The sequence below is a fragment of the Berghia stephanieae genome, chromosome 4 (genome assembly GCF_034508935.2).
Source record: "Berghia stephanieae isolate SIO BIC M18660-M18661 chromosome 4, UCSD_Bste_1.3, whole genome shotgun sequence".
Classification (NCBI taxonomy): Eukaryota; Metazoa; Mollusca; class Gastropoda; order Nudibranchia; family Aeolidiidae; genus Berghia; species Berghia stephanieae.
In genome coordinates this window covers 26755133-26767467 of record NC_088363.1, presented here as the reverse complement: position 1 = coordinate 26767467, position 12335 = coordinate 26755133, and the positions used below count along the sequence as shown (strand labels likewise).

The following is a 12335-nucleotide window of genomic DNA, read 5'->3' as shown; positions in this document are numbered from 1 at the left end:
GGAATATGAATATTTAACATTGTTACTTCCTGTTTAGTTTTTCTTTGTGTATGTATGTGTGTGTGTGTGTGTGTGTGTGTGTGTGTGTGTGTGCGTTGTTGTTGTTGTTGTTGTGGCTGTTGTTGTTTTGTTGAGTTTTTGGGGGGGGGGGGGGTTTGTTGGTTTTTTTTTTTTTTTTTTTTGGGGGGGGGGGGGTGCTTTTCTGACATCCAAACACCAAACCCGAGACTATTTATTTATTTACATTTAGTTACTTTGTTTGGTTTCTTTTTTTTTTCTCTCATTTTGTTGTGTTTTTTTTTTTTGTGTTTTTTGTTTGTTTGTTTTTTTTGTTTTGTTTGTTTTTGTTTCCTTTTTTTGGGAATGGGAAGAAGGGGTAGTTTTATCCTTAGTCTTTTTAAAAGATGTATGGGATTACCTAACTTGGAACGCACAATAGGGATCGGCGTCGTTTCTGAGTTCAGTCAATTTTTTTAAATTTTTTTTTTATTGCTCAGTCCATTAGAGTGGAAGTAGGTATGTAGCTGGGTGGACGCTATTTTAGATCAACGGAAAGCACTTTTCGATTTACTAGCATCCTATTAAAAGTTTGGGGTCCCAATAGCTCAGTAGGTAGTGCACTCGCTTAACATGCAAGGGAACCGAGCTCGATTCCGGGTGAAGTAGATACATATATTCTGACCCCTTGTCTACCTAGTAGTGATTGGGAAGCAAAGTTAGATCTGGCGGAAAGTTCCTTGCGATAGACTAATGGGCAATTGCTTTCGTCAGTTTTCCGATATGGAAACCGGACTGAACTCCGGCTTCATCGGGCCCAATAGCTCTGAAGAAGTACTTTAAAAAAAAAGATTAAAAGCATGCATTTGTTGCGATCCTTAATGTTGTGATTATTAGTTGTTCTGTGGCTCAGCGGTAAGGTGTCTCTTCTTGTCATAAATCAAGCGATGTTAAGCGTTGTAAGTGGTCGAGTGGGTGACAGTGATCCTGGAAAATTCTGATCCCCGAAGTTAAGTCCTTGTGTAAGGCACTTACCACACATTACTTTACTCGACTCAGGTGTGAATGTATAACTATCTATAAGCAGTGACGGATACTATTAAGAGTTTTAGTACAAAAAAGACCCGAAACAGGCGACTGGTACTTTATGAAATGGATGTAGGTTTGTATGGCCTGCTAGGGGAAAATTGAATTATTATGAAGTTCATTGATCCGTGGAAATGAGCTTTGAATTCATACACCTGCTTGACCACTCCGATTCCAATATAAACGACTGATTAATGTTCCCATATTATAAACTATAGTTAGCTGAAAATCTTTCTCTGTCGGGGCCCCAAAAGTATGGAATAAATTAGACAAAGAAATCAAAGACGTTCCCGAGCTTTAATAATTTTAGGATTCTTTTGAAACTATTCCTTTTCAGATAAGTTAGCAATAGTATTTGTTTTGTTTTTTTTTTCTAGGTATGGTCTTTTATGAGCAATTTGTGAATTCTGCGAGCTGTTTTGATTGATGATTACATTAACATGTGTTGATATTTATTTTATTTATTATAATTAAGGTGATGATGATGCTGGGCTGCTGCTCCTGCTGATAATGATGGTGAAGATAAATAAATTATAAAAATAATAATAAATAAAATTCCCGTTATTCATCCCATAGGGGAGGTTTTTCTCTACGGTCTATTCTAAGGGAAGACTGGAATAACCCAGGCGTCAGCCACAGTGCAGCGCCGCAAATTGAGCTAGGACGAGGTGACTTGCTCAAGGCCATACAGTGCAGCGGCGGGTGATCGAACTCGGTACCTATGGGGTGCGAACCAAAGACCGAACCGCTGAGCCACGCTGCCCCTAATGATGATGATGATGATGATGGGAACTAACAAATTACACAGGCATCTAACATTGAAACATTCCATATTCAAAGCTAACGTTTTACTTTACTGTAGGGTAGTGTTCATTGATAGATGGATGCGTGTGTGTCATAGAAATAGCCATAGTGTCTGTCTGTCTGTCTGTGTGTGTGTGTGTGTGTGTGTGTGTGTGTGTGTGTGTGTGTGTGTGTGTGATATTCAACCTTTAGTAGGTTTAATGAAGTCTTGTCACACACGCGTGATACACCTACACGAATTTCCCTGCCACCCAGACACACTAACATCTGACAAGGAATGAGGGCTGTGGAAGAACCACAGACTACCGTGTGCAAACGTTGGCGATTGGTATCGGATGGCAAACTGTGATCGTTTGAAATGATTCGAAACACTCGTTACTCGTTACCCCTCAACTCGCTCGGATCGTGATCGTCTCAAGTCTCAAGATCGTCTCAAGCTCGTCTCAAGTCTCAAGCTCGTCTCAAGCTCGTCTCTACTTGTCAACTCGAATGATCGTTTTATCAACTCGCTCTTCCGGAATTGAGATCGGACGGTGAATCGTGGCTTCGCGCTCGAATGTCGATAATAATAATAATAATAATAATACACATTTATATAGCGCTCATTCTCGTGTAAAACACAAGCTCTGGGCACTTTACAATATAAATATCAATTTTAAGTGAAAAAATAAAAATAAAAAAATAAAATAATAACAACAATAACAATTCATAGCCAAATCAAGGATTCATATAGAGTCAAGAAAAACAAATACAGTAAAAATGTGTCTTGAGATTCTTTTTAAAAGTAGGTAAAGACTTGCACTCCCTCAGACCACGTGGTAGTTCATTCCAAATCTTGTGGCCGAAACAAGCAAACGATCTATCACCAAATTTTGTTCTTGATCTTTTTTCCGAAATTTTCGTTTGGTCATTACATGATCTTAAAGTGTAATTTTCAAATTTACACATGACCACGTGATCTGTGAGATATGCCGGTGCTATACCAGCCAAACACTTATAAACAAGACACGCTGCTTTGTAATATGTGCGCTTTTCAATGGGCAACCAGTGGAGAGAGGCCAACAAAGGGGTTGCATGATCAAATTTTTTTTTTGCCAAAAACTAATCTTGCAGCACTGTTTTGCAGTAGTTGCAATTGTTTAATAGAAGCCTGAGGCAAGTTGACAAGCAGCGAGTTACAATAGTCTAGTTTCGAAAAAATGAGGGAAACAACCAATGTTTTACATGTTCCAATTGCAATATACTGACGGATCGAACTGATTTTCTTCAATTGAAAGTATAAAGATTTACAGAGAGCAGAAATGTGAGCTGACATTTTCATTTCTGAATCAAAATAGACACCCAAATTTTTCACAGTCTGTGAAACTTTGATCTTTCCACCCCCAATCAACACCTCAAGACCATCATTCACCTTCAACTGCCCTCTATTTCCCACAATCATCACTTCTGTTTTTGACTCATTCATTTTCAACTTGTTTGCATCCATCCACTCTTTCACATCCGTCACACATTCTTCCACACGTTTCACAATATTTTCGAGATTTTTAGTTTTATCAGTAGCATAAAGTTGCGTATCATCTGCATAGAGATGATAGCGCAGCCCATGACCTGTGATGACATTAGATAATGGAGAAGTATACAAAACAAAAAGAATTGGACCCAAAACAGAGCCTTGAGGAACACCAAAAGACAATGTATGTTGACGAGAAAGTTTATCTAAAATCATAACCTGTTGCTTTCTGCCATCTAAATAAGATTCAAACCACTGCAAGACAGTCCCAGACAAGCCAAAGGTTATATTAAGTCGTTTACTGAGAATACCGTGATCAATAGTATCAAACGCCGCCGAAAGGTCTAACAATGTCAGAAGAGAAACAGAACCTTTATCTAAAACATCAAGCAAATCACTCGCAACACAGCACAGAGCAGTTTCTGTGCTGTGGTAAGAACGATAAGCTGACTGAAATTTTTCCCATAGATTGTTTTCATGGAGATGTTGTGAAAGACGTCTGAGTACAACTTTTTCAAGGATTTTAGAAAGAAATGGCAGATTTGAGACGGGACTGTAGTTACTAAGGTCATTTACATTGAGATTTTGCTTTTTTATGAGAGGCTTTACAATTGCATGTTTATAGATATCTGGGACTTGTCCTGAGATAAGTGACTGATTTATAATATAAGTTATGCAAGGTAACAATTCAGGAAGACATAATTTCAAAATATTAGTTGGTAAAGGATCTAAATCACATGACTTCGAGGAAGATGAAAAAATTATTTTAGAAATTTCTTCTTCAGTTGTTTCTTTAAAACAAGAGAATCCCTGTGAACCCGAAAAAGGGTGGAAATTTATATCTTCATTTTGCACGAGGTCCAAATTGTTCCGAATTTTCGATATTTTTCCCGAAAAGAAATCTGAAAATGCATCCGGCTGCTTTTCTACCGGGATATTAGTGGGTAGACACATGCCCTTTTCTTCCCCTAAAAGTTCCTTTGAAACAGAGAAAAATTCCTTAGTGTCCCTCACTGATGACAGGTTTGTGTTATAATAGTTTCTTTTTGCTCTTTTGCAGGTGGTTTTATACTTATGCTTTTTTGCTATATATATCAGCCGGTCAATCTCAAGGCCCGATTTTCTCCACGATGCCTCTGCATTCCTTTTTTCCCTTTTGGCAGTTTTTTCACTCTGGTTAAACCACGGAGACGGTTTCCTGGAATTTATTATTCTAGTTGTCTTTGGCGCATGCCTGTCGATGACGTTGCGCAGTACCTCGTCTGTTTTCTGTGCTGATGGTATATCCATTCTTCCTAGTTCCTCTGACAGATTGTTTTTGAAGGAACTAATGTCTATTTTTTTGGTATCCCTAGACACTATCTTGACTTTCTTTGCTTTCTCTTTGATGCATTTGAGAGTTGCCAGAATCAGATTGTGGTCTGAAATTTCTTTTTTGATATTTTTAATTGATTCAACAAGCGAGGGTGTGTCAATGATGAACCAGTCCAAGATGTGCCCCAATCTTTGAGTTGGAGAGGTCACTAACTGAGTGAGGCCATGTTCATTCAGCATATTTTTTATAATTTTAACGAGACTATTCTGATCAACATCAAACTGAATATTAAAATCGCCGATATAAATTTTTCGCTTATTTGATGTGTCTTTTGATACAAAATCTGAAAAATTCGTCAGCAAAATCATTCTGTCTCAGTTTGTTCTTTTTGCTTGGGGGTGGTCTGTAGATACAAGTGATTAAAAATGAAATTTGAGGGTAGGTCAATGTGGTTTGGACACACTCGAAACTTTTGAACGAAATTGGCCTGTTTTGTATTTTAGACGAAAGAGCGTGTTTGTATATGATGGCGATCCCCCCTCCTGATCGTCCATTTCTTGGGAACGATTCCATCTTGTAGCCGGGAGGTGTCATTTCTTTCATTATAGGTTCATCACCGAACTGACGCAACCATGATTCAGTTATATATAGATAGAATGCTGATGACGTCACGCAATGACCTACTTTAGTTCCGGATGGCAAAAGAACTTGGCTGGCTTGTAAACATTGATGTGAAACAAGCTCTAGTCCAATTTTTAAAACGTGAAACGTGCCAAATAACTGCATAATCATCGGATGCACTAGAAGACAGGGTCGAGATGGAGTCAAAATGTTCAGGTTACCATCCATTAGGAGGACGAAGGACCCAAAAATAATAAATTTAACCCAGCGGAGACAGTTGCAGCGATCAGAAGAAAGGGATTTGGCGATGGCTCAAATCTAACTTGCAGCCACCGAGTTTGCAATGATCGTTTTGTTAAAGGTAAGAATTGATGGATAAATTAAAATCTTAAATATTATATATACGATATGAATTAATTTTAATTATTGTGAACAAAGCAAGTTTACTTCGCTCCAACATCATCATGTAGCCATTGTGGGCCATGGCCATAGCATGTCACGGAGTTGGCGGCAACCGACCAAGGTCCTTGCCTTAATTTCTGACGTTGCAAGTTAATGATTTAGTAAATATGTGTTTTATTCTTTTTCATGGAAGAGAAATCAAATCAAAAATTTCAAACTCGGTGGTCTAACAAAATCTACGGAGTGATATTTCACCGATGTGACTTTTCTATGCGAAACTCCGAAGTTGGAGAAATCATCTGACTCATCTCAGACTCAGATGTAATCTGTAGTCTGTAGGCGGTCTAGAAGGAATCATTTTAATTTTATGGTCCATACACGGTCCGGATGGATGATCTTTTATTTGTTGTGTTTAGTTATCAGATAGGACCATGAATATTTCATGCATTTCTCGTGCAACATACTCTAAATCAAAACCAAATGCCTCATTACCGATAGTGATAGGGCTACTTTCGTTTTCAAGATTTGGCTTTTATGAGATTAGGAAGTCTTTCACTGTTGTTCTGATCATTCATTTTAGAATTATAATGTTCCAGTTTATAACTTATGCTTTGTCAAGATTATTTTATTGTGCATTTTAAAAACATGTTCTCCATTTGAAGAAATATTAAAAGTAAGGTTGCGTTTTTCTTAAGTTTTTTTTTTCTGTTCCTCCGTTGGTGGTGTATTGTAAAGGAACACGAACAAACTGCTTTTCTACACCGATGTTGGACATGTAAATGCTAGTTTTTGACAGAAGTTTAACACGCTGCTTAGTGATTGCCAGTGTCAGTTTATAATGATAGTAATGGTTATTTTTTTACTGACAAAATTAATATTATAATTATTATTATTTTAAATTTTAATCCAAAGAAAGAAACAATCGACCTCTATCAATCCACTAAAATGACTTTTCATAATTTTCATAGTTAGAAACTAATTTTAACTCAAGGTGAGGATTAGTTATAATGTTTCGTATAGTCATTGAATTAGGGCCTTCATCTGGAATTTTTCCCAAATATGACAATAATAATAATAAAAAATTTCAATTAAAAAAAATTGTCCTTTGGGATCCCGATACTTTAATTGCAGCTATGTGGTATAGTTATCACCGTCATTTTGGAAGGATTAGGGTTCCAGACCCGTTCTGAGCAGTTGAGTCATTGGGAAAGGAACTTTATTCACATTCTCTCACCATACTCAGGCATAAATTGGGTAACTGGCTTTTAACATAGGCCTGTAAATTTGCCGGCATTTCTGGCAATTTCGATCTGCCGGAACAAAAAATTAATTAAAATACTTTTTCATTTTGTTTAACAGCCTATTGAATTGGTAAAATTCTAAGAAAATATTCTGGGAAATGGGGATGTTTGCTCATGTTATTGAAAAAGCTTCAGCTCGAGGATTTTCAGGCAAGTTTTTCAGGGGGCAGATGCAGTGTAAAGTCTTGCTGTTAATAATAATAATAATGGTATAGATTTATAGTGCGCCAAACATCCCTTCATCAGGAGGGCTCTGGGCGCAAAACATAGATTAACTTAATCATGAAGCCCTAACACAGTACACGAACAACGCTAATTATACACATAATCAAAAGAAAGCCTGTCGGAATAAGAATGTCTTCAATCGACGCTTGAATTCCTCTAGTGAAGAAGTGTTGGCTATAAACCCCTTGCAAAGCGCTTTGAACAAATTTTCATTTCATGGAAATTGCACTATATAATTGTTCTACCCTTGTTCTAATTTGACAAAGCTTGATGTAAATTTAACGGAAAGCTTAAGGATAGTAAAAAAAAATAAATTTAAAAATTGAGCTTTATATTATAGCGCAATATCCACTAATTGTGCTCAAAGCGCTGTACAAGGGGTCCCTGGTCAACAGCAACATTTAACATGTAGAACGGGACATGACGCCTTTTAGGCGACACTACAATTTTTCGGACAAAGAAAATGCTGTAAACGGCCAGGTATTCATTTTACACACTGAGTATGGTGAGAGAATGTGAATAAAGAGCCTTTTCCAAGGACTCAACTATGCGTCGAGCGCGAGGCTCGAACCCATGACCTTCAAAATCGAGTGTCATACCACTAGACCACATAGCCACACAAGGACCAGGACCAGATTGTAATAGGCAAAAAATGACGTAATATATTTCAACAATCAATTTTTTTGCCTTTACAGGAAGGCCAGCATCACTGCTTGATGAAACTGATCCTGATTGGGTTCCAACGTTAAAGCTTGGACATGGGGCAGAGAAAAAAAACAGACCATTACTCATGTCTTAAAGATAGGAACAAACGCAATGACTGCAGGCAGCAACGGCTCTAGTTGAACAATCAACAATTGGAGAAACTAGCTCAATCATTGACCATGTAATGTAAATGTAAGTGTATTGATTGTATCTGCTTAAAACAATATTTATGTAGGCATGATATCTCTTCCTACATGTTAATGTTAATGTTTCTGTTGGCTTGGGACATCTTGTAGAGTGCTTTGGGTGGATATTGCATGCGCTATATAAAAATAAAAGCAGATCTAACTCTCAGGAAATTTAATAGGTCCAAATCAAGCAATTTTTTGGGGTAAAAAGTGAGATTAGCAACGTTTGTGCCGTTCATTACACTTTAAGGTCATTGCATTGTCAGTTGAAAGGAAGTTGAATAGAGAGTGAAAAGATTGTAGATCTATGCACATAACAATAGACAAAGGGCACAAAATCATATTTCATATTGTAAAGTTAAGACACAAATCTATGACTATGATGAATGTAATAAGACAAAGGGGAATAGAGCACATATCAAGTGACTTCATTTGCTCATAAGGTATGTAAGGAATGCCTGTCTGGTGAGCCAGTAATGAAGTCAAAAGTTTGTCCAAATTGTTGGTGCAAGAACTGACATCAAGAGAAGTTTTTTTTTCAAATAGCCAGACTGTACAAAAGCTTACATGGTTGGGTTTTAAAACTTTTAACTTCAGAGATAATAAATAACTGAACAAAAAACATCACTTCATTTGAATCAAAAGCTTTGTCTTTATTATGTTGATTAATTTTGTTTTATTGAATGAATGGGCAATGACAATTAATAAAAGAGGAAGATCCATTAAATTTGAGGGAAATGAAATGAATACTATTGTGAGCATGTCCTTCTATGCTATGAATAGGTTGCCTTTTAGGATAGTTCATACAAAATTAGAAAATCCTGAAGGTTTTTGTCTTTGACTATAGCGTTACAAATTTTAAAAATATAGATTCTCTTTATTCACCTCTAGGGAAATTTTGTCTTTGGAGTCTATTCTAAAGGGAGACTGAAATAACCCAGCCATTGCCGCAACACAGCGCCACAAACTGAGCGAGGGCTGAGGTGACTTGCTCAAGGCCACACAACGTAGTGACAAAGTGTTCTTATGATGAGATAGATAGAATTAAATGAGTTCACCTATATTGATTTATTCCTCAATTATTAAGATCTGGGAGGAAATGTTTTATTAACCTTAGCTAAATGAATATATTAATATTATAGTCTACATGTTATTTTTAATTATCATTTCATTGTGGTAAAAGGCAATCTGCACAAATCAGCAGAATGACCAATCAAACGTTTTTTTACAGAAGCATGTACCTATTCCCTATGTACGTATGTACAAAATACACACGCTGGCAACAAATTAAATAAAAAAAATTAATAAATTATATGGCATAAAAGAAAAAACAAACATTCCCAGAAATGTAAAATATTATGGGCTAAGTTTGTCCATTTCTATTGGTTATAGCTAGCGGTGCGGGTGGTTGGATGGGAGCATCACCCTTGAATCATATACCTATGATGTTCGCATGGGTGTACGATCCGACAGTGATGTCGTTTCTTCTTCTCTTTACTAGCCTATCCTGCTTCTTTGGTTTGTGATTGTATTTTTGCCAGGGGATATTTTTTTTTCTGTAAATCTTCTGCCTGTTTGTTCTTGGTTATTCATAATTTAGCTTATGATATCTTTAGGTTATGATTTTGATTTACATTTGTACTATTTTTGTTAGATTGCTTGTTTTTTTGTTTCAGCGGTCTCTCATATAACCTCAATTGTGTTGGAAGAGACCTAAAGCAACAAACAAACAAAAAAAATAGCTAGCGGTATCTACAAGAAGTTGATGGTTAGGTGCAGCGCTTGTAACACTCAATGGAATTTCCCGTGTAGAGAAAACATATATGTGTGTTTTTTGTATACTGGTGTAGGAAATACAGTTCTTATTTTTTTTTTTTTTTGGCGAAGGCCAATAATTGCCCGAACATTACAGTACAGCAGATTTTCTGAGCATACATAGTTTGATTCCACAGGTGATAGAATTACATTTAGTTTTTAAAATATTTGCGTGTTACTTGTAGAGTTTGTAAATAAATAGTTTTAGAATTTTTAGGTTTGCCAGTAATTTTGTGCTCGATGATAAATATTTAACATTTGCTGTACGGAGCAATGGTGATCCACAACTCTATTTTTTTAAAAGAATAGATTTCCACATATATGCCAAACCATTTTGGAATTCATCATAAGGTTCAGGCACTATTGGCATTTGAAGTTGAAGTCAAAGAAAAACTTTTTAAAAAAATTATTTTGACCTGTAAAATGAATGACTTGCGTATTTGAGGAAATGGGGCTTAAGTTTTCTTTGTTTTCAAACATATTAAAATATTAAAATTAAAATTCCCAGTGACACGATAGACGCCAGAGGTGGTAGGTCAATAATGTACTATTTGCTCTATGTATTAACTTAATCTTGGTATTTCTTTTACAGGATTGTGAAGACAGACATTTCAGGTTCCCATCTTGATGCTGAGCAGAAAGCACTTGTCGACACACGGAGTCCACTATAACCCAATTTTTGGAATGGCGAACCTGAAACGAAAAGAAAGCAGTCAGACTTTTTATTCATTCTTTTCCAATAATGCTTGATTTTATATACCTTTGTAATCCTTTTCATTCTTTTCATTAGACTAATACATGTGTTAAACATTTTTACTTTTGCCCGAAATGTTTGTGAAAAAATTGTACTAGTTGTAGTATTACTTCTGTTACCATTATTATATAGCAATGACTATGAAAAATGTTTTTTTTCTCTTTTTGAAGAAAAATGTTGTCTAAAATCCAAGCCCTATCTCCACTGAGTAAAAATGTTTTTGAATTTTTGAAAATCCATTCATAAATAAACAAGTTATACAGTTTTAAAGGTGTCATTTATTTGGATGACCCGCAAAGAGGAAAAAAAAGCGAAAATATGGGACGCTTTTTCGGCATTTTTTTTTTTCGACCTTTGGTTGTATCTTGCGTAATAAGTGGATTAAAAGATTGAAACTTGAAGAGCAAATTAGGATGGTGTTTTGTAAAATATGGAAAAAGTACTCGTCATATTCATATGAAATTTTACAACCAAAAAGAAGAAATGTTCATGTATTACCTTGTCAGCGACAAAACCTCCACGCCCGGTAGTTTTAGAAATATTTTACTCCAAAGAGTAAAAATCTATTTTTAACGGTCTTCTGGTAATCGCACGAGTTTTGTCGCTTGACATAATCGAAAATGACCTTTTTTCTAACAGTGTGCCAACTTTCAGTTATATTCATAGATAAACAGCGTCGAAATTAATTTTTTTAAATAGCATATACGAAACGGCTTCGTCCCATATTTTGACGCGAATTCGGGCACTTCGTGAGCGAAAAAGAGGCCCAAAGATTTGTGCGGGATAGTCATTGCTATATTATATGTTCTGCAATAATATTCAAAACCTAATAATATTTTTGAATTGGCAAATAAATAGAAATCCATTGTATATTTAAACATGAAGTTGGAGCACAATAAAGAAAATAAAGTACTGTAATGACTTTTTTAAAAATTTGTTTTATCCGTTGCTTTTGTAATTTGATGGTGAATGCTTGACTGAGTTCTCATTTTTCTACTCTGGGTGTGGGGTCATTGACCTTCCATTGTGGGCAAGGTCATTATTGCTTTCTTCACCCCCCTATGTCTGTATTCCTTTTTCAGGTAGTTTCTATCTTTGTTTTGGAATAAGATTACATGCTTTTTTTCCCTGTCCTTAGATGAGAGAGTGACAAATGGATGTAAATTTATTTTGTAAATTTATAATCAACATTTTATAAACAATAGACTGGGTGGGGTCTTTGACTTCCCATGGTGGCAAGAGGGCATGCTGTGTCCTCTATCCCTTATATTGTTTTCCAAGTTTCTTTATGTCCTTGTCTTGGAATGAGATTACTTGGTTTTGTCCTTTCCCTTGCCGGAGTCATTGGCTGAGAGAGAAACAGTCAAATGAATATTGTTGGTTTTGGGAAAAAAAAAAATTTTTGTCTTGTAAATCAGTTCGCGTAAAATTTTTTTTATTATATTATATATATGTGTGTATATATAATATGGGGGGCGAAGTGGCCGAGTGGTTAAGGCAGTGCACTGTTATCCGGATGTCCCAGGTTCGAGCCCCGCTTCAGGCACTTTCGTTTTTTTTCCTTGAGCAAGATTATTAACCCCCAATTTGCTCACTTGGACAACATGGGTGA

The 12335-nt window shown here is 36.1% G+C and overlaps 1 long non-coding RNA gene across 1 annotated transcript; it reads left to right on the top strand.

Annotated features, from left to right (window-relative positions):
• The first annotated feature begins 5064 nt into the window (after nucleotides 1-5064).
• Nucleotides 5065-11663, top strand: LOC144970336 (uncharacterized). The gene is made up of 3 exons (XR_013644937.1): nucleotides 5065-5694; nucleotides 7957-8158; nucleotides 10562-11663. It is a non-coding gene; the product is annotated as an uncharacterized LOC144970336 (long non-coding RNA).
• The last annotated feature ends 672 nt before the right edge of the window (nucleotides 11664-12335 follow it).